This window comes from Lissotriton helveticus, chromosome 6 (genome assembly GCF_964261635.1).
Source record: "Lissotriton helveticus chromosome 6, aLisHel1.1, whole genome shotgun sequence".
In the NCBI taxonomy this organism is placed as follows: Eukaryota; Metazoa; Chordata; class Amphibia; order Caudata; family Salamandridae; genus Lissotriton; species Lissotriton helveticus.
The window spans coordinates 1411328425-1411356038 of record NC_136067.1 but is presented as its reverse complement, the minus strand read 5'-3'; the positions used below and the strand labels follow the sequence as shown (position 1 = coordinate 1411356038).

At 40.9% G+C, this 27614-nt stretch overlaps 1 long non-coding RNA gene across 1 annotated transcript; it reads right to left on the bottom strand.

The window, feature by feature from the left end:
- Positions 1-9674: 9674 nt before the first annotated feature.
- LOC144761772 (uncharacterized) lies at positions 9675-24856 on the bottom strand. The gene is made up of 6 exons (XR_013595890.1): positions 24675-24856; positions 10866-10943; positions 10670-10768; positions 10395-10475; positions 10163-10242; positions 9675-9750 (listed from the first exon to the last, which is right to left on the bottom strand). It is a non-coding gene; the product is annotated as an uncharacterized LOC144761772 (long non-coding RNA).
- Positions 24857-27614: the final 2758 nt, after the last annotated feature.

The following is a 27614-nucleotide window of genomic DNA, read 5'->3' as shown; positions in this document are numbered from 1 at the left end:
CCAACCGCCCTATGGAAAACTCAATGTTAAAAACACGTTTTGGGACCCCCTTTTTTCTCGGCCCCCGCTTGACGAAACCCCCCCAAACTTTCAAGGGACGCTCAGAAACAATATGTGCCATCTTCCTGAACATTTCAGCCAATTCCGTCCATCAACGCCAAAGTTATTCAACATAGAATTTTCAGAAATCCCTATTCAAAAAAATCCTAACTATATATATATTCACTGCAAAAACCATAGGTTAGAGACCATATATAGTTAGCTGGACATTTTATTGACATAAAACCAATGAAATTCCATATATAGTTAGTTGCACTAACTATATATCGCGCACCCGCAATCCACTGCTGATGATGTCACATATTACATCATTCATGACATGGTCAGTGACATCACTGATGACATCACTGATGACATCTCAAATGACATCACTGATGACATCACTGATGACATGTCATTTGACATCAATGACCACATCACTGATGATATCATTCATGTGACAATACAATGCATCTCCTCACATTTTAATATAACCTCTGTTTCACCCAGTGTTAAAAAGAGTATAATTCTTGAAACCATTGACACACCAATACTAGTTACTACATACGCACTCACTGATTGCTATGTCTACACACACCTTCACTCATTCACCCATACAATCATTCATACATACAATCACTCATCTTTACAACACTATCATATGCACTCATACACCTATACAGACACTCACAGTCTGCCACTCATCCATGGAGTTACTTACACACCTAGTCAGTCCTGTAAAGAATCAATGAGACTTCCATTTTCTTGTCTATACAGTTAAACATAGAGCACCTTACATTTTCAAACATGTACTAACACATACTTACTTTCTTATACAATCATTGATACAAGTACAGATTGATCTGCACAGAGTCACACACCTCCCAGCTAGCCACACACACACTCAGTCTCCCATACAAATACTTGGGCAATCAATCAATAACCCATATAGTTACTCATATAGCTACTGATCAACACATGCAGCAGTTTACAGAACAACAGACATAATGATGCACAAATTAAGACAGTTTAGTCACTAACCCATGCACTCAGTGAGACACATTTAATCACTCACTCATACATTCAGTCATGCACCTACTAAATCCTTCGTCCAGACACTTATACATCCACTCATTCTTCAATATGTAAGACATGTTTTAACTTTACAGAATTATACAGTCACTGGATGTAGTCATCAGTGATGTCATTTGAGATGTCATCAGTGATGTCATCAGTGATGTCACTGACCATGTCATGAATGATGTAATATGTGACATCATCAGCAGTGGATTGCGGGTGCGCGATATATAGTTAGTGCAACTAACTATATATGGAATTTCATTGGTTTTATGTCAATAAAATGTCCAGCTAACTATATATGGTCTCTAACCTATGGTTTTTGCAGTGAATTTTCAAGGTTTTGTAAATGCTAATTCCTAACTATATATGGTCTATAACCTATGGTTTTTTCAGTGAATATATATATATATATATATATATATATATTCATAATGAGTGACTGTATGTATGAGTGATTGTATGGGTGAATGAGTGAATGTGTGTGTAGACGTAGGAATCAGTGAGTGCGTATGTAGTAACTGGTATTGGTGTGTCATGATGTCATCAGTGATGTCATTTGAGATGTCATCAGTGATGTCATTTGAGATGTCATCAGTGATGTCATCAGTGATGTCACTGAAGTATGGTGTTCTGTGTTTAACTGTATAGATGAGGAAATGGAAGTGTGATTGATTCTTTACAGGACTGACTAGGTGTGTGAGTAACTCCATGGATGAGTGGCAGTGTGTGAGTGTCTGCATAGGTGTATGAGTGCATATGATAGTGTTGTAATAATGAGTGACTGTATGTATGAGTGATTGTATGGGTGAATGAGTGAATGTGTGTGTAGACGTAGGAATCAGTGAGTGCGTATGTAGTAACTGGTATTGGTGTGTCATGATGTCATCAGTGATGTCATTTGAGATGTCATCAGTGATGTCATCAGTGATGTCATTTGAGATGTCATCAGTGATGTCATCAGTGATGTCACTGACCATGTCATGAATGATGTAATATGTGACATCATCAGCAGTGGATTGCGGGTGCGCGATATATAGTTAGTGCAACTAACTATATATGGAATTTCATTGGTTTTATGTCAATAAAATGTCCAGCTAACTATATATGGTCTCTAACCTATGGTTTTTTCAGTGAATTTTCAAGGTTTTGTAAATGCAAATTCCTAACTATATATGGTCTATAACCTATGGTTTTTTCAGTGAATTTCATTGGTTTTTTAAAAGCTAATATCTATAGCTGTAAAATATATTCTTTATTACGTGACGTATCACGTAGCCACGTGAGACGCCTCATGACGCGTCGCATAACCGTGACGTATCGGCTCTGCAGCGCAAACAAAACCCGTAACGTAAGCGTGCCGGAGCACGCTTACAGATATATATATTTTTTTTAACCTTAATTAGACAAAATCCACACATGCACATATCTTGAGGCCTTGCAAAGGCACATCAAACAAACAGTCCCTACAATTTTGCCAAGTTTGCTGGAAATCTATTCCCTTAATTTTTTTTTTACTGTTTCTCTTGGTTTTCCCCTTGTTACGCTTACCGGGACGCTACCCGGTACGCGAACCGGACGCTCCAAAAACACAAGATGGCGGACTCCCGTTACGGTGCGTGTTAGCTGCCCGGTTCGCGTACCGGGAAGCGCCTCTACCGCTAAAAATCGCGGGGGACTTTAATATCCCCCTCATCAATCCTAGGGGGTCAGGAGGGGTTTACCTTGCCCCCTTTCCTTCATTTCCCCCTTCTTTTTTCACCACATCTTGTCTCTTGAACCTACCGAGAGACAAGATGGCGGCCGCTCCGGACTGTTTACAATGTTGACAGCTACGCTGCCGGTTAGCTGCCCGGTTAGCTGCCCGGTGAGCAGCCCGGTGAGCTGCCCGGTTCGCGTACCGGGACGCGCCTCTACGGCGTAAAATCGCAAAAAATAAAAAAAAAATATTTTTTGCCCCGCGGGACACTTTAATATCCCCCTCATCAATCCTAGGGGGTCAGGAGTGGTCTACCTTGCCCCCTTTCCTTCATTTCCCCCTTCGTTTTTCACCACATCTTGTCTCTCAATCGTACCGAGAGACAAGATGGCGGCCGCTCCGGACTGTTTAGAATGTTGACAGACACCGGAGAGCCAATCAGCTTCGCTTCGCGAAGTTCCGTTACGCGTCAGGTACGCGAACCGGGGCGCTAACCGGAGCGCTGTCACAGATATATATATTTTTTTAAACGTTAATTTCTCAAAATCCACTGGAGCACATATATTGAGACATAGCAAAGGCACGTTGGGCAAACCATATCTACAATTTTGCCAAGTTTCATGTAAATCTATTCAGCCGTTCGAGCTAAAAGTGAGTCCAACCGCCCTATGGAAAAATGAATGGGAAAAACGCGTTTTGGGACCCCCCTTTTTTCTCGGCCCCCCCTTGACGAAACCCCCCAAATTTCAGGGGCTGCTCAGAAACAAAATGTGCCATTTTCCTGAAAATTTCAGCCAATTCCGTCCACAAACGCCAAAGTTATTAGACATAGAATTTTCAGAAATCCCATAGAGAAAAAATCCTAACTATATATACCCACTGGCTATCGCCAGTAGGTAATATACATATATAAACATATATAATCTGCATATCTATATAAATATAAATGCATGCATACATATACATATATGCATACATATGCATGTTATTTACATGAAAGTTTTAAAAACACTAATAAAAGCAAAGCTAAAAAGCCACCTCATTACAAACAGAATGGCTTTAACTTAAACGAGGGCGAGATCTATTGCATTTTCAATGCTTGTTTACTTTGGTTCTATCAAGAAGGCATTCAGATGTGTCACACATTTGCCATAAATTGTGAATGTTAGCACTCTAGTTGCTCATTAGATCACTGTAGTAAAGCTAGTGCTCACCAGGGAAGTCTGCTGCTAATCATGGTTTGCAGCCATTTTCCCGCATTTTTTATCCCGCAGACTTTCAGTCCGCATACCATTATCCCGCAAGGTCATTGACCTCGCATACCATTATCCCGCATTTTTTCAAAACGCATGTGCATTTATCGCGCATGCCTTTACAAAGAATTACGTTTTAAAGGTATGGTAAATGCATTTGCGTTGTGAAAACCACGATGACGAGAGAGGTAAGTGGGTTTGTGTTAATTTTTCGTGGGTTAGTGATTGTGTAGTGTTGTGTAGTGTAGTGTTGTGTTAGTGTAGTGTAGAGTTGTGGTGGTTGTTTAGTGTAGGGTCATGCTGGGGGTAGTGTTTTAGGGTTTAGGGTTGTGTTGTAGTGTTTGCGTAGTGTAGGGTCATGCTGGGGGTAGTATTTTAGGGTTTAGAGTTGTGTTGTAGTGTTTGCGTAGTCTAGGGTCATGCTGGGGCTAGTGTTTTAGGGTTTAGGGTAATGTTGTAGTGTTTGCGTAGTGTAGGGTCATGCTGGGCGTAGTGTTTTAGGGTTTAGGATAGTGTTGTAGTGTTTGCGTAGTGTAGGGTCATGCTGGGGGTAGTGTTTTAGGGTTTTGGGTAGTGTTGTAGTGTTTGCGTAGTGTAGGGTCATGCTGGGGTGTAGTATTTTAGGGTTTAGGGTAGTGTTGTAGTGTTTGCGTAGTGTAGGGTCATGCTGGGGGTAGTGTTTTAGGGTTTTGGGTAGTGTTGTAGTGTTTGCGTAGTGTAGGGTCATGCTGGGGTGTAGTGTTTTAGGGTTTTGGGTAGTGTTGTAGTGTTTGCGTAGTGTAGGGTCATGCTGGGGTGTAGTGTTTTAGGGTTTTGGGTAGTGTTGTAGTGTTTGCGTAGTGTAGGGTCATGCTGGGGGTAGTGTTTTAGGGTTTTGGGTAGTGTTGTAGTGTTTGCGTAGTGTAGGGTCATGCTGGGGGGTAGTGTTTTAGGGTTTTGGGTAGTGTTGTAGTGTTTGCGTAGTGTAGGGTCATGCTGGGGGTAGTGTTTTAGGGTTTTGGGTAGTGTTGTAGTGTTTGCGTAGTGTAGGGTCATGCTGGGGGTAGTGTTTTAGGGTTTAGGGTAGTTTTGTAGTGTTTGCGTAGTGTAGGGTCATGCTGGGGGTAGTGTTTTAGGGTTTAGGGTAGTGTTGTAGTGTTTGCGTAGTGTAGGGTCATGCTGGGGGTAGTGTTTTAGGGTTTAGGGTAGTGTTGTAGTGTTTGCGTAGTGTAGGGTCATGCTGGGGGTAGTGTTTTAGGGTTTAGGGTAGTGTTGTAGTGTTTGCGTAGTGTAGGGTCATGCTGGGGGTAGTGTTTTAGGGTTTAGGGTAGTGTTGTAGTGTTTGCGTAGTGTAGGGTCATGCTGGGGTGTAGTGTTTTAGGGTTTTGGGTAGTGTTGTAGTGTTTGCGTAGTGTAGGGTCATGCTGGGGGTAGTGTTTAGGGTTTAGGGTAGTGTTGTAGTGTTTGCGTAGTGTAGGGTCATGCTGGGGTGTAGTGTTTTAGGGTTTTGGGTAGTGTTGTAGTGTTTGCGTAGTGTAGGGTCATGCTGGGGGTAGTGTTTTAGGGTTTAGGGTAGTGTTGTAGTGTTTGCGTAGTGTAGGGTCATGCTGGGGGTAGTGTTTTAGGGTTTAGGGTTGTGTTGTAGTGTTTGCGTAGTGTAGGGTCATGCTGGGGGTAGTGTTTTAGGGTTTAGGGTTGTGTTGTAGTGTTTGTGTAGTGTAGGGTCATGCTGGGGGTAGTGTTTTAGGGTTTAGGGTAGTGTTGTAGTGTTTGCGTAGTGTAGGGTCATGCTGGGGTGTAGTGTTTTAGGGTTTTGGGTAGTGTTGTAGTGTTTGCGTAGTGTAGGGTCATGCTGGGGGTAGTGTTTTAGGGTTTAGGGTAGTGTTGTACTGTTTGTGTAGTGTAGGGTCATGCTGGGGGTAGTGTTTTAGGGTTTAGGGTAGTTTAGTTTTTTAGTGTATGCTAAAGGCATATTCGTTCTAAAAGTTTTCGTTATTTTAATTTGCGGCCTAATAGTACATGCGGGATTTTTTTTGCGGACTGATGGTATGCGGGATTTCGTCATATATTCGCTAATCATACTTTCTATGGCAAAATGAACCCCCTCATTTTGTTCCTTTTTAAATTAAATGTTTTAAGAGTTACCACTTTATTCCAATCAAGATGGCTTCAGGTGTGCCATACCTTTGTAATAAGTAGGACTGTTAGCACTCTAGTTGTTCTTTAGAACACTCTGGGACATTCTGTCATTGGGCTATAGTTGGGCTACATCTGGCTGATATTTGGGCTACATTTGTTTTTTTTGTCTCTGGTGGCCATCTTTGGGCTACATTGGGCTACATTGGGCTACATTGGGCTACATTTGGGCTCCAACATATATATAGCCCAATGTAGCCCAATATATATTTTTCAAAGTTAATTTTTGTAAAAACCACTGGAGCCTATATCTTGAGACATAGCAAAGGCACATCGGGCTACCAGTCCCTACAATTTTGCCAAGTTTGGTGTAAATTCATTCAGCCGTTCAGGCTAAAAGTGAGGCCAACCGCCCTATGGAAAATTGCATGGGAAAAACACGTTTTGGGACCCCCCTTTTTTCTCGGCCCCCCCTTGACGAAACCCCCCCAAATTTTCAGGGGCTGCTCAGAAACACAATGTTCCATTTTCCTGAAAATTTCAGCCAATTCTGTCCTCAAACGCCAAAGTTATTCGACATAGAATTTTCAAAAATCCCATAGGAAAAAAATCCTAACTATATATACCTACTGGCTATCGCCAGTAGGTAATATATATATATATATATATATATATATATATATATATATATATATATATATATATATATATATATATATATATATATATATATATATATATATATATATATATATATATATATATATATATATATATATATATATATATATATATATATATATATCATTTCTATGGCAAAATGAAACCCCTCATTTTGTTCCTTTTCAAATTAAATGTATTAAGTGTTATCACTTTATTCCAATCAAGATGACTTCAGGTGTGCCATACTTTTGTCATAAGTAAGACTGTTAGCGTTCTAGTTGTTCTTTAGAACACTCTGGGACATTCTGTCATTGGGCTATAATTGGGCTACATCTGGCTGATATTTGGGCTACATTTGGGCTCTTTTGTCTCTGGTGGCCATCTTGGGAGACTGCATATCAGAATTTTTTTAATGAAATATAAGAGGATTTGAGAAGTCACTCAAAATGTGCCCTAATTTTTCTTTCTTCAGCACTAATCATATTTTCTATGGCAAAATGAACCCCCTCATTTTGTTCCTTTGCAAATTAAATGTTTTAAGTGTTAACACTTTATTCCAATCAAGATGACTTCAGGTGTGCCATACTTTTGTCATAAGTAAGACTGTTAGTGATGTCATTTGAGATGTCATCAGTGATGTCACTGACCATGTCATGAATGATCTAATATGATCTAATATGTGACATCATCAGCAGTGAATTGCGGCTGCGCGAAATATAGTTAGTACAACTAACTATATAGGAGCAATTTCATTGGTTTTGTATGAGTAAAATGTCCAGCTAACTATAACACCACTAAAACTTGTAGTTTTTTGAGTGAATTTCAAAGGTTTTTTAAAAACGAATTCCTAACTATATAACTCCTGAAACCTATGGTTTTTCCAGTGAATATATATATATATATATATATATATATATATATATATATATATATATATATGCAGTCAGTTTCTCCTTCCCAACGGGTGAAGAAAACAAAGAACGCAGCGGGGTTTCAGGGAATGCATTTATTGAAACCTTTTGCATAACCAGGTTTCGGCGTGTGCCTTCATCAGATGCTGGGTTTCAAAGGCGTGCTCTCCGGTTCTTGGATCTTTATGGGCTTCTCCTCTCCATCGTTAAAGGAGCCTCACCTGCTTCGAATTGCCCGTAGTGCCAATTCGGGGGACTACCAGTCCTACAGTGCAACAGTCAGGATATTTCGAGGCAGACCGGGGCTGCTGCGATCTTTTGCCATAATTGTCTCCTGCCCCCTTCTCTCTGCCACGCAAACACAGGCACCAGGGTCGTTGACGCTAGCAAGTTGTTCGCATCACACCAAGCAGTCTTGGTCCACCGAATAACAGTGGCTTTCTGGTGTTAGGTTCGTAGATGGCGGGTCACTGTCATATTCCGATACCTCAGATTACATCAGTTTTCCTGTTACTTCAGTGACTCACTTGTACGAGAGGGTCCTTTGTGCGCCTTAACAGGTCGGCGTTAAACATGCAGTCAGTTTCTCCTTCCCAACGGGTGAAGAAAACAAAGAACGCAGCGGGGTTTCAGGGAATGCATTTATTGAAACCTTTTGCATAACCAGGTTTCGGCGTGTGCCTTCATCAGATGCTGGGTTTCAAAGGCGTGCTCTCCGGTTCTATACACACGGTTATATACACACATATATATATATTACCTACTGGCGGTCGCCAGTAGGTGGTTATAGTTAGGACCAAGTTTCCATTTTTTGTGTGCGTTTGGTGTCGTTTGATGAATCTTCATGAAATTTTCAAAACTAATTCTTTGTTCAGATCAGCTCCTATGTTGAAAGTTTGGGGGTGATTTGTCAAAGGGGGCTGAGAAAAAATGGGGTCCCATAACGTGTTTTCTCCATGTTAATTTCCATAGGAAACTTTGGACAAGGCTACAGGTTGAACGGGTGAGCGGAATTACCCCAAATTTGCCAGGGAGAAGGGTCTTGTCTAGAAAGCACACTTTTGTTTATTTGGTGTAAATGTGTTCAGTAGTTTTTGCAAAATATCGAAATTTACAGATATCGATATTTGGGAATTCTGCCATCTGATTGGCTGAGGCGTTACGAGCACGAGCTTGCTAGTAAGTGTTGGCCGCCATTTTGTGATTCCGTTGAAGTGAGTAAGGGGAAAAAAGGGCAAATAGAGTAGGAAAAAGGAGGGTAGGGGTGCTGTGAGCTCTGTAGGGTGGTTAGGGTGTGCTATAGAGGGAGTGTGAAGCGAAGTATTTACCCTAATCGATGTGAAAGTGGTGTTTTGCCCAGAGTGAGATGGTGGTGAGGTGGTGCCGGTAAACTCAGGGATGGAAGTCTGCGCCTAAACCGTGTGCTGAGTGCTGTAAACTGATGTCCTGTGGGTGCTGTAGCATACTGGCCGAAGCGAAGTATTTACCTTTACCGGTGTGAAAGTGCTGTTTTGCCTAGAGTGAGATGGTGCTGAGGTGAGGTACCGGTAAACTCTGTGATGAAACCATGCGCCTAAACTGTGAGCTGAGTGCTGTAAACTGTTATGCTCCGGGGGCGGTAGCATACAGGCCGCTGTGGCATAGCTGTGCAGGTGGCGTTAGAATGCGTTTAGCCAGTGAGTAGTTTGCGGAAAGCAAACTACTCACTGGTACTGCACTGAAGACTCAGGGATGAAACTGTGAGTCTAAGTCGTGAAGACTCCAATGCAGTGTTTTAGCAAGCAGGTATAAAGAAATAATCATGAAGAATATAAGGCAGAATGAGTTAAATGAAAGCACAGGTGCACCATAAATTGAAAAAGTGCTCAAACACAATTATCTTGGAAGCACAAATAGGATTGTCCAGAAGTCCGTTTTGTTTGGATGATTTATTTTTCAACAGAGAGAAAATGAACAGCCGACGCGTTTCGTCCCTGACGGGACTTCTTCAGGGCTGTGTTTACAAAGGAAAAGACATAAACATACAATTAAAACTTGGACCATTAAATAACTCAGCCGAGCATAAAATAGTCACAATTTTTTAAAAACACTGTAAAGGTGTCATACAAAGAACAAATCTTGGTTTGCTACATTCCTGAGCTTATCAAGTCAGTAATACCCCAAGTCAACATGAATTGAAGGTATAATACTTGCAAGGGTGAAATTCATTGAAAAAAAAAAAGAAAGATACAATTCAGACGGATATATATTTAATATTACATTCCTAGAGAGAATCTGATGGATTGGATGGATAATAAGGATTAAATAATCAAGCATCTTTTGACAATAGTAGGAGGGTGGCAAGTGAAGTATCATAAGGAAACCACTAAACACTTAAAGAAAAAAAAGGAAGAAAACACACCTACCAAGAATCGAGTGACAAATCCCTGGCGGTGTGTAGGGGCCAGTTGGTTTGCAGTCCGCTCTGTAAATTTCTTTTATAAGACTAGATAAAAGAAAGTAAAAGGAAAAAGTGAAAAGGGAGGGAGGGAAATTCTAACTTGGAAAAGCCTTAACAAATTCAAAGCTTAGCCAAACGGTCAATATCACAGAACGACTATACAAGTATTCTCAAGAAAAGGATCGAAAAGAACTTACTATTAGTAAGCATAAGATATAATAGTCTTTAAGTGAATTCAATCCTATGAAGTCGTATATGCAGCTGGGCTTGGAAAAGTACTGTTAAAAAAGGGATGCAAACAGTATATTAAAATTCCAAAAATGGTATGTGAAGTACTTGCTAAACAGACTAGGACAAGGGGAAACAGTCCTCTTCTTGGGGGACTGTTTCAGCAAAGTAAGTAGTTGCTGCAGTGTAAACAACATACTTGTCACATATAAATTATAAATATAGTGTTGTGACCCCGGCTTACCTAGAATGAGCTATCAATGCTATGAGGAGAGTTAATTTTACTCCAATAGCAAATGGAAATGAGTATGTGGTGCACCAACCATGTGATGTGCACCTCAATCTGAGTAATGAGAGAAAAAACAACAGCTTATATTAGAAACTGAGTTGCGTGTTTTAGATCAAGCTATGAGAAATTAAAAAAGGGTAATCGAATTCACCTGAAAATATCCAAATAAACCTCACGACTAATAATCGTGAAGTCAAAAGATGTCTCTCATAATTCCTCCTCCAGGTTTCTAAAGTAACAGAGAAAAAATGAAGATATATATAATATTATCAACATTGTGCAAAGTAAAAAACAGAAAATATCGAATAGATGTTGTGAAAAATATTGTTGAAAATGTAATGGACCACGCGATATTATAAATGATCTATAGTTCATCAACCCAAAGAGTAATCGAGAAATCATGATAAGAACAATTTTTTATAGTATCAACAATGTTGTTCAAAGTGTAAAATGCAGAGCAATATTTTGAATGATGTCTAGTTCACCAACCCGGAGAAGTGATGAAATAACTACAATTAGCAGCATCACTTTAGGCAGATTTTTTAAAAAAACCCAGAAGGTAATGTTGGAGAGTGAGGGAGAAAGCTCTCCACGATAGTGATTTCGCCAAGAACGACAACAGTTTCAAATGAAAATGGCAAAGGGTTAAAGTCCAATCAATGCTAAACCGAAGGTTAATTTAAATAAAAAAGGGGAAATGCGAAACCGGGTAATGTAACTTACCAAGGAAATAGTGATAAACGCAGGAAATGTGAGCCCAGACGTGGTGTCCCCTCAGTCCGTATAGCGCCTGACGGTAATGGTCCATGACTACGCTGATATTTATACCTAACTAAATTATTTGAATACATTCACCTGTGTGATTATGAAACCGGACTTAAGCATGAAAAAGTGGCGTGCGACGGTGGCCATCTTAAGATGGTGTAAAAGGTTAAGGCGCGATAGTAATGTGCCAGGGAAAATATAATGCAGAATGTTGCAATGCCATAGAAGACAAATGGTGAAATGAGGTGTGTCTACGAAAGTGGTTGTGTGTAATAAAGTGATGGAGTTTGAAAGTTATATAGAAAGTGTCTTTATTTAAGTGCCATAAATGGACCCACTGGTGCAACAGCTAGGGCATCCAGCCGATGCAAACTTGAACCGCTGCTGCTGTTTTCAAACGTAAGCTCCTGCATCAGTGAATTCCATATTACATGTTAGAGTTCCATGTGACATAAACAATACCTATTACACTTCAATAAGTCTAATTTGTATAATGGAAATAAAGGTAGAATACGATTACCACATGTATCCTTTAAGAAAACAAACAAAAAAAATGTGTAAAATGTAATTATCAAACTTCTTAGGTAACCTGGTACTCCGTTTTTTTCTAACACAAATTTATCAACAGTAGTACAGTCAGCAATCTCTTGTACAGTAGATTCATTCTGGTGTGTGTGAACATTGGTAATAGTTCTACCCACATCGGAACTTTGAGGAGGAACACCAACATTGCGCTTCTGAGAAGCACATTCAGTACCTTTCTGGTCAAACCATACATTAGTGTCTTCAGCTGTTTCAAAAAAACATTTTTGTGCAGAAAGCTAAGGCATCCAGCTGAGGCAAACTCCAACCGCTTCTGCTGTATTCAAACCGACGCTCCTGCATCAGGGAATTCCACATTACATGTGACATATACAATAGCTATTAGACATGAATGACTAAATTGTATAATGAAAATGTAGGTAGCATATGAATACCACACTGTGCCAACCAGTTTATAAACAATGTCGTCTTTTTTCATTTTGATCACCAGGTTGTGAGCAGAGGCTGAGGATGAGTAAATTTGTGTGAAAGGTCTTCGTGGATAAGAGTCAGGCAGAGAAATGTGTGTACAAAGAATAGACATGGTTTATAAATGGGTGTTGGGTTTAGGCTAATTTAGCAAGTAAATTGCGTATTTGCATAGGCCACACATCACCAATCCCTGGTTAGAGTGGAGATGTAATGGGCAGTAATGAAGACAGAGTTCAAATGTCTGAGTATACGTAGAAAGTTATTATATCAAAGTAGTACAATTGAAGTGTATTAAAAAAAATGTAAAGGAAAAAGTAAAAAAAGATGGAAAACAATCCATCCATCCAAGAATAAGATGAGTTTCTTACAAGTCTTGGAGATTCCAGTCCAGAAGTTCTTCAGCAGCTTGAGATGCATAATGTTCCAAAAGGCTATTGTTGCCATCGTGTGAGAAAAGTGAAGCGATCCAATTCATATCCTCGAAGGGACAGTAATGTTCCTTGAATGTTGGAGCAGCAATTTGAATTGGCAGGCAATCTGCGATGTTGTGAAAGGTCGCACGTTGCAGGAGATCTTTCGCGGCTGCACAGAAATCCCATTCCGCCACGATACCTTTTTGCATTGCATTCGCCATTGCTCCACTGCCTGAACAATCGAGTTCATGGTTTTCAAGATACTACATTATCTGCTGGATATCGGGAGCTATTGTTGGGATGTTGGCAAGGCATAGATCAATTCGCCAGTCGAATGGGCAAATTGTGCAATAAAAAGATGGTTGTACGCAGATTGCATATGTGTAAGTAAATGTTATGTTGTAGCTGGCTCCAATAATAGATAGAGGTAGGCAGCTGAAAAGTTTTTCAATTTTTTTACAGTATTGATGTAGCTTCGCATAGAGGCGTATTCTGTCGGACATGGTTGTTACCACAGAGAGCGCAGCCATATTTTTAAAAGCAAAATTTGTAGTAGGATGGCCGCAAAGAGAGCGAGTATTATGGGCACTGTTCCTGTTATTCCATAGATGATCGACTGAATGAAGTCTGGTACTAAAAGAATAACAGTTTGAAAGCATGTGAGAAGCTCGGAGGAGACCGTGTTAAAAAAGTGTGCCAGACCTTGAGTGTGAGATGTGCTGAAAATTGTGCAACAATTCACAAAGTGTAATGGGAGTTTCATATTTAAAAGGGTGTGTATTTTGCTTGAAGTTTGTGGTATATGCAGTCGATACATTTCTTTTGCAGAAGTGAGGGACACTTCTGTTGTAAACAAATCGCTTTCAGTTTGGTTTGTTTTAAGAAATCTGTTTTCAAAGTAGGGATTGAAGGCCAAGTTGAAGTTTGGGAATTAGTTTATGTGGATGGGAATATACATTGCCACAGGAAGCTCACATTCCATAGGAGTGCATGTTATTGAGAAGCAGATAACTGCCATTAGAAAGCTGTGTGAATGTTGGTCTGATTGTGGGAGTTGTCGTCCTTTTTAGAAAGGACGCAAGATTGCGGGCTGTAAGCTTAGAAGCGCCGTGTAGTTGGACATTCTTGGATAGTAATGAATAACTGCCATTGTGGTCGCACTTTTCACATGTGACAAAAACTTATGTATGCTCTTTAAGACTGCGATATGTAAATGAGAGAAACCACTGCTCGTGAATAACCGTGCTACTTTATATAATCTCATACAACGTGACAAACAACATGTACACCTAGCAGACACAACGACACTAAGGGAACCGTGGCTAGCCAAGTATACAAACCAAACATGGCATGGTACCTCTGCCACACAATGCAGAATGCAGGGAGAGATGGGAGCAAAGTATGTGCGAAGGTGGCAAGTCATTCTTGATTATAAAAGTATACAATGCAAAGTGTTGTGGGGACTTGAGTATGCAGAGCACAGACATGTACATGTCAACATACACTGATGGTCTATTGAGTGAAGTAGACAGTGGAGGCAACCATGATAGTACAGTCAGTAGGGAAGATTACTGAAAGGTAGCGCGCACGTGCCTCCCCCCCCAAATGTTTAGCTTAGTGGGCTGGCTCGGTGTACGCAAGGCTAGCGTAGGGGTATGAAGAAAAGGCATGTTTCTCTGTGTGTGGTTTTGTTCCAGAATGGCGAACGTGTCTCCCAGGTCTGCACAGGTTACCCTGCCACGAGGCTGATGCCATGAGCGAAGGTGGCTGCGTGAATGATGCTCACAGCGTGCTGGTAACCAGAAACCGCTATGGCCGCTGCGAGGCACATATGCTCCACAGTTCACTTTTCGACACGGCCGTATGTGAAAGAGGGTCCACCATGTGCCGGCGGAAGGTCCTGGGCTGAGGTCTACGAGCTCGGAAGGCTCCTGAGGTTAATGCTGGAGGTTAATGCTGGCTACCGCGACACAGGCACACAGCGCCCAGCCTGAGGTCGAGCAGCGTGGAGTGCTCTGTATACTACTAACACAGTAGTCCAACAGGTACCAACAGTGGAACAGTGTTTTGATACCATAGTGGACAATGCTAAAACTGTATCTGAGAGTGGAGATGAAGGTACTCCCTTCGACCAGGTGCAAGCAACCCTAGGTCTCAACAGTGGAACAGTGTCTTGATCCCACATTGGACGATGTCTGATATTACTTGCTGCTTGGTTTTATAGAACTCCCTCTATTGAGGTGCATCAGACTCTGTGCTTCCGTAGCTAACTGCTACACATGATTATTGTGCTTGGTTGACACCAGTCGGTGCAGTACACCACGGTACAGCAGGTCCGAACAGTGAAACGGGGTCTTGATTCTATGATTGAGGATGTCAGAAGTTAAAGTCTGTGTTGATTTCTGTGTACCCCATCCGATCAGGTGCAACCAACTCTAGGTTCCAACAGTGGAACGGTGTCTTGATCCTACAATGGGCGATGTCCGATATTATCCGCAGCTTGGTTTCGATAGAACTCCCTCCGTTGAGGTGCATCACACTCTGTGATTCCTTAGCTAACTGCTGTACAGGAGTATGGGGCTTTGTCTGTAGTCGCTGGACTACACCGCGGTACAGCAGGTCCGAACAGTGAAATGGGGTCTTGATTCTATGATTGAGGATGTCAGAAGTTAAAGTCTGTGATAATTTCTGTGTACCTCCTCCGATCAGGTGCAACCAACTCTTGGTCCCTACAGTTGAACGGTGTCTTGATCCCACAATGGACGATGTTAGAACTGCATTCGAGAGTGGAGATGAAGGTACTCCCTTCGACCAGGTGCCACCAACTCTATGTCCCAACAGTGGAATGTGTCTTGAACCCACAATGGAAGATGTCCGATATTTCTTTCTGCTTAGTTTTCATAGAACTGCCTCGGTTGAGGTGCAACAGACTCTGTGCTTGCGTAGCTAACTGCTGCACATGATTATTGTGCTTGGTTGACACCAGTTGGTGGAGTACACCGCGGTACAGCAGGTCTGAACAGTGAAACGGGGTCTTGATTCTATGATTGAAGATGTCATAAGTTAAAGTCTGTGTTAATTTCTGTGTACCCCCTCCAATCAGGTGCAACCAACTCCATGCTTTGGAATCCAATGGTATGTGGCTGTGAGGCACTAATGACCACTGCCTCTGGCCTACGCTGTGGTTAGCAGCGTTCATAATTTAGATCGAGTGGGGATTGTTTAATTACAGAATCCAGTAGTCAAGTAACTACAACGTCTATTGAAATTACACAATATTGTTTTAGTATACTTGCTTGAAGAACTTTTTTTAGATGAGTTATAGGTTTAGTAAAGTGACCAAATTCATCTTGCAAGTCAAAAGTAACAGTGAATAGTGTAGACTCTGGACAGATGAAATTGCAATTCGAATTGTTTTGATTTATTTATTTATTACAGAGTTTTCTGTAATTTATGTTGTTGTAGTTTGTGACGAGGCAGTGAGAAAAAGTATTCATTGTTGTGTGTGTGAGTACTGCCTTCAATTATCACTGCATACAGCAGTGTTCACAATTCAGATCAAGGCACTATTGTAGATGACGCAGTTCTGTCAGAAAAGACATTGCTCTAGTGCGCTCTGCCTGCACCACTCATACACATCATTGCAGGCTCCGCACACTGTCTTTGTGGCTTCGCAGATTGAAAACTGTGGAGCTCAAGTCAATGCCACGTGGCTGTGGGCCTTTGCTGAAAGCTCTCTCTGGCCAACACTGCAGACAGCAGTGTTCACATTTGCGATTGAGTCGGTATTGTAGATGAGCAGTCCTGAAGGAAAAGACACTGCTCCAGTGCGCCATGTCCGCACCACGCATACGCATCATTGCAGGCTCCGCACATGCCTTTTTTTTGCTTTGCATATGACAAACTGGGCATCTCAAGTCAATGCCACGTGGCTGTGGGCTCTTGCTGAACACTCTCTCTGGCCTACACTGCAGACAGCAGTGTTCACATTTGAGATTGACTCTGTATTGTAGATGACGCAGTCCTGTAGGAAAAGTCATTACTCCAGTACGCTCTGTCTGTATCGCTCATATGCATCAATGCAGGCTCCGCACATGCTTTTTGGTTCCTTCACGTATTGCAAACTGTGGAGCTCAAGTCAATGCCACGTGGCTGTGGGCCTTTGCTGACCGCTCTGTCTGGCCTACACTGCAGACAGCAGTGTTCACAATTCAGATCGAGTCGCTATTGCAGATGATGCAGTGTTCATGGCAACAGATATTGCTCCTAGTACGGCCCGCCCGCAGCTCGCATCATCGCTGGGTGTGCACATACTGAAGGTTTTTGATGTGGCTATGTAAGTGAACTAGAACTGATGGAGCGTTTATGATATAATCTTTTTGTGTATTATTTCAGATCTATTGATTGTGTCTCAGTATACCACAAGTTGTGGTTCATTTACGATAGAATTTTTTCTGTATTATTTCACATCTACTGTCCCTACCTTACTGCAGCACAAATTATCATTTTTTTAAATATTGAATCTCTTTGTGCGATCCAATGATTACTGTTGTAGTTGATGCTAGCAGCAACCATTCCCTGAGGGCTGCTTTACACTCACCCCACACGCAACCAGCACAGACGTCACTGAATATGTGACCCTGGTAATAAAAAGGTGTTGAGCGCAGGTGCACGTACCCACTTCCACTATCTATCTGCGTCATTGTGTTCATTATCTATTCATGATACTGCCCCTGGGCTGTACCACATTACATTGTGCTGTGGACAGCGTATGCAACCATGTTACCTCTGTTAGTGGAGAAAACTTTGGTTATGCAAATTTTAGGTGTATGGCTATTAAAGGTGGCAGGCTACTTTACAAAGTATGAATATTGATGAAGATGATGGTTGCATGTTGTGTGTAGTGTAAGATATGTTTACATAGCAAAAAGTTTAGAAAAAAGCTCTCCAAGCAGAAGAGGTACAGAGATTGACTAAAATGGGTGGCGTTTTCCAACTGTTACAATGGGAAATGTTATGAACTAATGAAATGCTTTTTTTTTATGGTCACCTGGCAATTGCGCACCCAGCGTACAAGGAGACCGCACCCGGCGTGATTTTGAGAAAATATATTCACTATAATATAAGTTTATTACAGTTAGAAATATATAAATGTTTAAAATGTTTAAAGAGAGCTTTTTTCTAAACTTTTTGCAATCTACACATACCTTACACTACACACAACAGGCAACCATCATCTTCATCAATATTCATGGTCTGTAAAGTAGCCTTCCACTTGTCATAGCCATACACCTAAAAGTTATATAACCAAAATTTTCTCCAATACCAGAAGTACCATGATTGCATAGGCTGTTCACAGCACAACGTAATGTAGTACGGCCCAGAGACAATATCATGCGTAGATAATGAACACACGGACACAGATAGATGTGGAAGTGGGTACGGGCACGTGCGCTCGATTCCTTTTAATTACCAGGTTCACATATCCAGTGACGTCTGTGGTGGATGCGTGTGGAGTCAGTGTAAACCAGCCCTCAGGGAATAGTTGCTGCTATCATCAACTACAACAGTAATCATTGGATCACACTCAGACATTTAATAATAAAAGAATCGAAAGTTTGTACTACAGTAAGGTAGGGACAGTAGATGTGAAGTAACAAAGAAAAATATTCCATCGTAAAAGAAACACAACTTGTGGTATACTGAGACACAATTAATAGATTTGAAAAAATACACAAAAAGATTGTATCATAAAGGGTCCATCAATTCTAGTGCACTCAGATAGCCACATAAAAAGCATTCGGCATGTGCACGGCCAGCGATGATGCATGCTGCGGGCGGGCCGTACCAGGAGTAATATCTGTTGCCATCAACATAGCTTCATCTGCAATAGCACCTCAATCTGAATTTCAGCTACACAGTTTGTCATACGTGTAGCAACAAAAAGCTTGTCTGGAGCCTGTAATAATACGTATGCATAGTGTAGACAGAGCACACTGCAGCAATGTCTTTTCCTACAGAACTGCATCATCTACAAGACCAACTCGATCTGAATTGTGAACACTGCTATCTGCAGTGTTAATTGTAGACAGTACTCACACAGACATTCATGAATACTTTCTCTCACTTCCTCTTTACAAAAGACAATATAAATTGCAGAAAAATCTGCAATAAATAAAACAAAACAATTCAAATGCCATTTCTGCTGTCTATAGTGTAGGCTATTCAGTGTTCCTTTGCACTTGCAAATTAAGTTTGGTCATTGTAGTAAACCTATAAGTCATTTAAAAAAAATGTCTTCATGCAAGTATACTGAAAACATAATATGTATATTCCAATACACGTTGTAGTTACTTGACTACTGGATTCTACAATTAAACAATCATCACTCGATCTGATTTGTGAATACTTCTGTCTGCATTGTAGGCCAGACTCAATATTCATTAACACCTAACAGCCATGTACCATTCAATTCGAAAGCATGGACTTGGTTGCAGCAGATCAGAGGGGGTACACAGAAATAATAATAAACATCAACTTCTGACATCCTCAATCATACAATTCACTGTTCGGACCTGCTGTACCACGGTGTACTCCACCGACTGGTGTCAACCAAGCACAATAATCATATGCAACAGTTATCTACGGAAGCACTGTGTCTGATGCACCTCCATGGAGGGAGTTCTATGAAAATCATGCAACAAGTAATATCGCACAATTTCCATTGTGGAATCAAGACACCGTTCCACTGTTGGGACCTAGAGTTGCTTGCACCTGGTCAAAGGGAGTACTTTCATCTCCACTCTCAAATGAAGTTTTAACATCATCCATTGTGGGATCAAGACATCGTTCCAATGTTGGGACCTAGAGTTTGATGCACCTCATCGGAGGGGGTACCACAAATCGTCACAAACTGTACCTTCTGACATCCTCAATCATAAAATTAAGACCCCGTTTCACTGTTCGGACCTGCTGTACCACGGTGCAGTCCACCAAGTACAGTCAGCCAAGGCCATTAATCATGCGCAGCAGTTAACTACAGAAGCACAAGGTCTGATGCACCTCAACAGAAGGACCTCTGTGAAAATTTACCGGCACGTTATATCGGACATCGTCCATTGTGGGATCAAGTTACCGTTCCACTATTGGGTCCTAGAGTTGGTTGCACCTGGTCAAAAGGAGTTCCTTCATCTCCATTCTCATATGCACTTCCAACATCTTCCATTGTGGGATCAAGACACCATTCCACTGTTGGTACCTAGATTTTGATGCATCTCATCGGAAGGGGTACACAGAAATCATCACAAACTTTAACTTCTGACATCCTCAATCACAGAATCAAGATTCAGTTCCAGTTTTCAGACCTGCTGTACTGCGGTGTACTCCACTGACTGGTGTCAACCAAGCACAATAATCATGTGAAACAGTTAGCTACGCAAGCACAGTGTCTGATGCACCTCAGCGGAGGAAGTTCTATGAAAAACAAGCAACAAGTAATATTGGACATCTTCCATTCTGGGATCAAGACACCTTTCCACTGTTGGGACCTAGAGCTGGTTGCACCTGGTTGAACGTGGTACACAGAAATAAACACAGACTTTAACTTCTGACATCCTCAATCATAGAATCAAGACCCTGTTTCAGTGTTCAGACCTGCTGTACTGCAGTGTACTCCAGCGACTACACTCAACCAAACCCAATAATCCTGTACAGTAGTTAGCTATGGAGGCACAGAGTGTACTGCACCTCAACAGAGAGAGTTCGATGAAAACCAAACAACATGTAATATTGGACCTCTTCCATTGTGAGATCAAGACACCGTTCCACTGTTGCGACCTAGAGTTGCTTGCACCTGTTCGAGGGCGTACACAGAAATAATCACAGACTTTAACTTCTAACATACTCAATCATACAATTATGATCCTGTTTCATTGTTCGGACCTGCTGTACCGTGCTGTAGTCTAGCGACTACAGTCAACCAACCACAATAATCCTGTACAACAGTTAGCTACATAAGAACACACTATGATCCACCTCAACAGAGGGAGTTCTGTGAAAAACAAGCAGCAAGTTATATCGCACATCATCCATTGTGGGCTCAAGACACCGTTCCGCTATTGGAACCTAGAGTTGGTTGCACCCAGTCAAAGGGAGTACCTTCATTTCCACTCTCAGATTCAGTTCTAACATCATCCATTGTGGGATCAAGACGCCATTCCACTGTTGGGACCTAGAGTTGATTCCACCTGGTCAGAGGAGGTAGACATAAATTATCACAGACTTTAACTTCTGACATCCTCAATCATAGAATCAAGACCCCGTTTTACTTTTCGGACCTGCTGTAATGCATTGCAATTTCAACTTCATGCATAGCAATGGCTGCTTAATTTTCCAGTATTGGTCATCCAAGAAGATCGTGACTACATGAACTACTAGTTTCACTATCTTGAGCACTTTCATTACTAATTTCAGCTGTAATAGTATTTTCCTGTTCAACTTCATCATTCAACATTTTTAAATATTTAGCAAAAATTGTACATGCAACGCTACCTTTACATGTATTAAAAAAATCTTCGTAACAGTCAAAGGGCCAGATGTATCAAAGGGTTTTACCCATTCTATGTCAATGGAAAAATGTGTTAATACATATGGCCCAAAGTCTCCAAATAATTCACTTTCACTACACCATGGCTTAAACAGTTGTAGAAGTGCTAAATAGTAAAATTCTCGCTTATCTAAAGTTTCACAACTAACTTTCTTTTGGTTTATGAGATTACTCTTTGCATGTTTTACTAAACAAACATGACATCCAACTACTGCATATTTTCCTTCTTTTACATTCTCTTTAACATTTCTTTTCAAGCTCTAATGTTGAAGTACTTCATACAGAAATAGCTGTTCCAGATGTTGACTCCTTTCCAGTTAGTACGTGTCCAACATATTAGTTTTAAGATTGTCTGCTTCATTTACTGTTAATTGTTTAATTCCTTCAAATGATTTCAAGACTCCATTTCGTTTGCAGGCAAGATCTAAACTTCCCCAAATGATTCCTCATAACTTTGAATTTAAACTTGAAGAGCACAATCAGTCTGAGCATTCATACAATCTAATTTCTCGGTGGGAAAACATTTTCAAAGTAAAACTGTACAATTCTTTACTAAGGCTTTTCTCTTGTGCAATTTCTTCCCACAGTTCTTTCATCTCTATTTTTTCTGATTTTTTTATGTACGATGCAACATAACATGCAACAGCAATTGAGTTATCTGCAACATACTGAATGTCTATATTCGCATTCCACATTTTTAAAATGACTGGAATCGTTGATATACTTTGACAGTTCTCTTCTTTTTAACTTGTAGTTATTCTTTGGAAACTTCCGAGTTATTGTGTGCTTTACAGAATAAAAAAAGAAATTTACTCTTCCTTTACAAAAGACTGGACAGGAAAAACCAAGCCGACATCTGGTGTAAAATTTTCCTTTAGACTTGTATTTTCTTCTGCAATACTTTCAACAACTGTGACTTTGGAAACATAAAACTTACTATCTCAAGTTTCTATGTCCTTCTTCTCTTGGTATCTCACACGTCACATACTATTCAATGAAAGACAATACTGTTTCATCAGAATCATTTCTAAATTTAGATTCATCTTCGATCCATAATAGCATAGGTATATGAGGTGCACCTCTTGCTTGATACTTCTTTCTCCAAAATAAATCGGTAACCTCTCCAAAAGGTGTATTCTTTTTATTGCAGATATGATAGGTTGAAACCTATCATTACAATATCTGCACACATTTACAGGATCCAATGAACACAGTTCACCACAAGTCTTTATTTCAACATTTTTTATATTGGAATTTGCTTCTCTTACAAAGTCAAGCAAATCCTCCCATGCATACTCTGCACAGCTAAGTGTGATAAGCCATGTTCTTGTACCTACATTCCATAACATACACTTGAGTTCTTCATGACGGCAATACCAATACTCATTTTTTCCACGTTGACATGCCATCAAAATGATTAAGTGTCCTTCTAAATTTTCATCTCTTTATTGAAATTTCTCCACAAATTCTTTCACAGAAAGAACTTATTGAGGGACTTTAGTTTTAACTATGTGGTTCACTGCAAACAACAGAGAAGACACATCACTTTCAAACAAAAGGTGGAATATGTATAAAATGCACTGTCGAAATCTAGGATCTTCAGAATATAATCTGTAATTTCAAGTGATCAAATTGAGAAAGTGGTCAAGTCAAGCACTGAAGATATTGATGAACCTTACACAATATATCCTTTGCATTCAAAAGAAGTAATAGGAAGCATCATTGAGTTATTTGAAATAAAAAAAGCACAAGGAACTCTAATGAGTGTATGGGAGAAAACCTTAGAAAGTCATTATTTTCCACAGCTGTTTCCTACAGGAGAAGGTAGAAGGTATAATGATCAACCTACATAGATTGCAGCTTCAGAATATCGGTCAACAAGATTAATCTTCTAAACTTATTACCTGTTCACCTACATTTACAGTTTTGTAATAAATATTGTTTTCTATAATATATAAGGTAGCCTTTTCAACTTTATTAACACCCACAAGTTCTTGCCATATTTAACGACTTTTTGATACCACACTATTTCCTAGAATGACTACTGCCTAATTTTTCTCTTTCACTCCAGCAAAAGTTTCAAATTTTTTCTTAAAATCCAAAGGTAACTACACCACTCTTCCTTCAAACCGCTTTGCAAGTCTGTTGGTGGCTGTTAACCTGTTTTAGGCTCCATCCGAATTGTACTTTGAAAAGAATGAACACATTGAATTAGAACATACTCTTTTGTATTCAATTCTGTCAGTTCCTCTGGAATAGCTACTAATTCTAAGTTATCATGTACCGCTCTAAAAGGCATTTTGTTTTCTTCTAATTTGTTATAACAATATTTGCATATATGTTGATCACTACCTAACTCAAATTGACCTTCCACCAACAAGTAAATTGTAAATTCTACACACTTACCATTGTTCTCCTTTTTACTTTTCAAATACAAATCAACATTCCTACTTTGACTTTTATAATCAGTATGTCGACAAACAAACACAAACATAGTTTCGTATTTCAGACCACATTACATTAACATTTCCAATTTCTTCTTCAAACTGATCAGTGCTAATCACTTTCCCATCTCCTCCAACATCTGTAATTGTCAAACTTTCACTTCCTCTGAACCAAAATATTGTATTTCAATATCATCACACTTTTTTTGAACAACTAATAAAGAAGCATATAAAAGACTTGTACTCAGTTCACTTAAAAATAATGCAAAACTTTTTAAATAGTACACTTTCCTCACAAACTTCCGCATTTGTGAATAACATACTGCTAACATCCTCAACTGATCAAAAACACTTTTACAAACTTTTCTTCAAAGACAAGCCAGAGAATGCCCATACTTCTCAGTATATTTTCTTACGTGACATGGATCTAGTCCTTGCAACAACTTAACATTCTGTTTAATACTTTCTCTTCAAAATCACAATGAATAACTTCTGTTTTAAATTGAAAGCACTATCCACTATTCATTCAATACGCTGTTTCTCTTTCAATTCAAAAACTTTCGTTTTATATTTGCAGCATTCTTTTCATTGAATTCTGACTCACTCTAGATCGAAAAAGTCTGACGATTTTCATAAAACTGCTTTTGTCTCCGAGTAACAGATACTATTTCTTTATCATCTTTCCTTTGCCTGGTATATGAAATTGAACTCTGCGTCACCTTACTTGAAAAATTCTTGTTTTTCCTTTTGTGTGATCCTTTTTTCATCTTGTACTTATAGTAGAACAAACTGTTTCTGTACTACTCCCATTTTTTTTCAAATTCAAACTTTGCCTTTTGCTGAAATATATATTTTGCTTCTCTTTTCTTTTTTTTACTTCTTCTTGGCATTACCAAATTTTAATCCAAACGAAATAATTTTCTGAAAAACAAAAAATAGATTCAATTATTTTTCACATTTGTTCACTATGTTAAAATAATAACATACAATTACAAAACTTTCACTGGCCACTTCCAGACCCAGTGCTGCAACGTGATTGAGCACGACAGAGCAGCACTAAGATGACAAGTAGTGCCATAGAACATACATCATGATTCAGAAAAGGGGGTGGTGATGAACAGAGTGCCTGAATTAAGCAGACCACTCTTACCCAGTCCAAAGATCAGGGCTTGATCCATCACCGTTTTTTAGCTCACTGCACCATCCCAGCTCAGAACTTGGCTATATGCAAATTAGTCTGTTCCTGTCCCAGTGCATGATGGGAACAGGGCAAACCAAACTACCAAGCCAATTCTTATACTGGGAAGGAAACAAGCTTCCGGGGACCGGTTTCTGCCATTTCAGGCGTCGTCGGCCCGGCTTGCTTGAATCCTGATGGTGCAATGAGCAAGGGACTCACATCTGAGTATACCCTTCCACGCTTACGGTGGACAAATTGATTCAGAAAAGGGGGTGGTGATGAACAGAGTGCCTGAATTAGGCAGACCACTCTTACCCAGTCCAAATATCAGGGCTTGATCCATCACCGTTTTTTAGCTCACTGCACCATCCCAGCTCAGAACTTGGCTATATGCAAATTAGTCTGTTCCTGTCCCAGTGCATGATGGGAACAGGGCAAACCAAACTACCAAGCCAATTCTTATACTGGGAAGGAAACAAGCTTCCGGGGACCGGTTTCTGCCATTTCAGGCATCGTCGGCCCGGCTTGCTTGAATCCTGATGGTGCAATGAGCAAGGGACTCACATCTGAGTATACCCTTCCACGCTTATGGTGGACAAAATGATTCAGAAAAGGGAGTGGTGATGAACAGAGTGCCTGAATTAAGCAGACCACTCTTACCAAGTCCAAAGATCAGGGCTTGATCCATCACCGTTTTTTAGCTCACTGCACCATCCCAGCTCAGAACTTGGCTATATGCAAATTAGTCTGTTCCTGTCCCAGTGCATGATGGGAACAGGGCAAACCAAACTACCAAGCCAATTCTTATACTGGGAAGGAAACATGCTTCCGGGGACCGGTTTCTGCCATTTCAGGCGTCGTCGGCCCGGCTTGCTTGAATCCTGATGGTGCAATGAGCAAGGGACTCACATCTGAGTATACCCTTCCACGCTTATGGTGGACAAAATGATTCAGAAAAGGGGGTGGTGATGAACAGAGTGCCTGAATTAAGCAGACCACTCTTACCCAGTCCAAAGATCAGGGCTTGATCCATCACCGTTTTTTAGCTCACTGCACCATCCCAGCTCAGAACTTGGCTATATGCAAATTAGTCTGTTCCTGTCCCAGTGCATGATGGGAACAGGGCAAACCAAACTACCAAGCCAATTCTTATACTGGGAAGGAAACAAGCTTCCGGGGACCGGTTTCTGTCATTTCAGGCGTCGTCGGCCCGGCTTGCTTGAATCCTGATGGTGCAATGAGCAAGGGACTCACATCTGAGTATACCCTTCCACGCTTATGGTGGACAAAATGATTCAGAAAAGGGGGTGGTGATGAACAGAGTGCCTGAATTAAGCAGACCGCTCTTACCCAGTCCAAAGATCAGGGCTTGATCCATCACAGATTTTTAGCTCACTGCACCATCCCAGCTCAGAACTTGGCTATATGCAAATTAGTCTGTTCCTGTCCCAGTGCATGATGGGAACAGGGCAAACCAAACTACCAAGCCAATTCTTATACTGGGAAGGAAACAAGCTTCCGGGGACCGGTTTCTGCCATTTCAGGCGTCGTCGGCCCGGCTTGCTTGAATCCTGATGGTGCAATGAGCACTCTGTTCATCACCACCCCCTTTTCTGAATCAATTTGTCCACCATAAGCGTGGAAGGTATACTCAGACATGAGTCCCTTGCTCACTGCTCCATCAGGATTCAAGCAAGCCGGGCCGACGACGCCTGAAATGGCAGAAACCGGTCCCCGGAAGCTTGTCTCCTTTCTGGTGAAGAATTGGCTTGGTAGTTTGGTCTGCCCTGTTCCCATGATGCACTGGGCCAGGGACAGACTAATTTGCATATAGCCATGTTCTGAGCTGGGATGGGGCAGTAAGCTAAATAACGGTGATGGATCAAGCCCTGATCTTTGGACTGGGTAAGAGTGGTCTGCTTAATTCAGACACTCTGTTCATCACCACCCCCTTTTCTGAATCATTTTGTCCACCATAAGCGTGGAAGGGTATACTCAGACATGAGTCCCTGGCTCACTGCTCCATCAGGATTCAAGCAAGCCGGGCCGACGACGCCTGAAATGGCAGAAACCGGTCCCCGGAAGCTTGTCTCCTTTCTGGTGAAGAATTGGCTTGGTAGTTTGGTCTGCCCTGTTCCCATGATGCACTGGGCCAGGGACAGACTAATTTGCATATAGCCATGTTCTGAGCTGGGATGGGGCAGTAAGCTAAATAACGGTGATGGATCAAGCCCTGATCTTTTGACTGGGTAAGAGTGGTCTGCTTAATTCAGACACTCTGTTCATCACCACCCCCTTTTCTGAATCATTTTGTCCACCATAAGCGTGGAAGGGTATACTCAGACATGAGTCCCTGGCTCACTGCTCCATCAGGATTCAAGCAAGCCGGGCCGACGACGCCTGAAATGGCAGAAACCGGTCCCCGGAAGCTTGTCTCCTTTCTGGTGAAGAATTGGCTTGGTAGTTTGGTCTGCCCTGT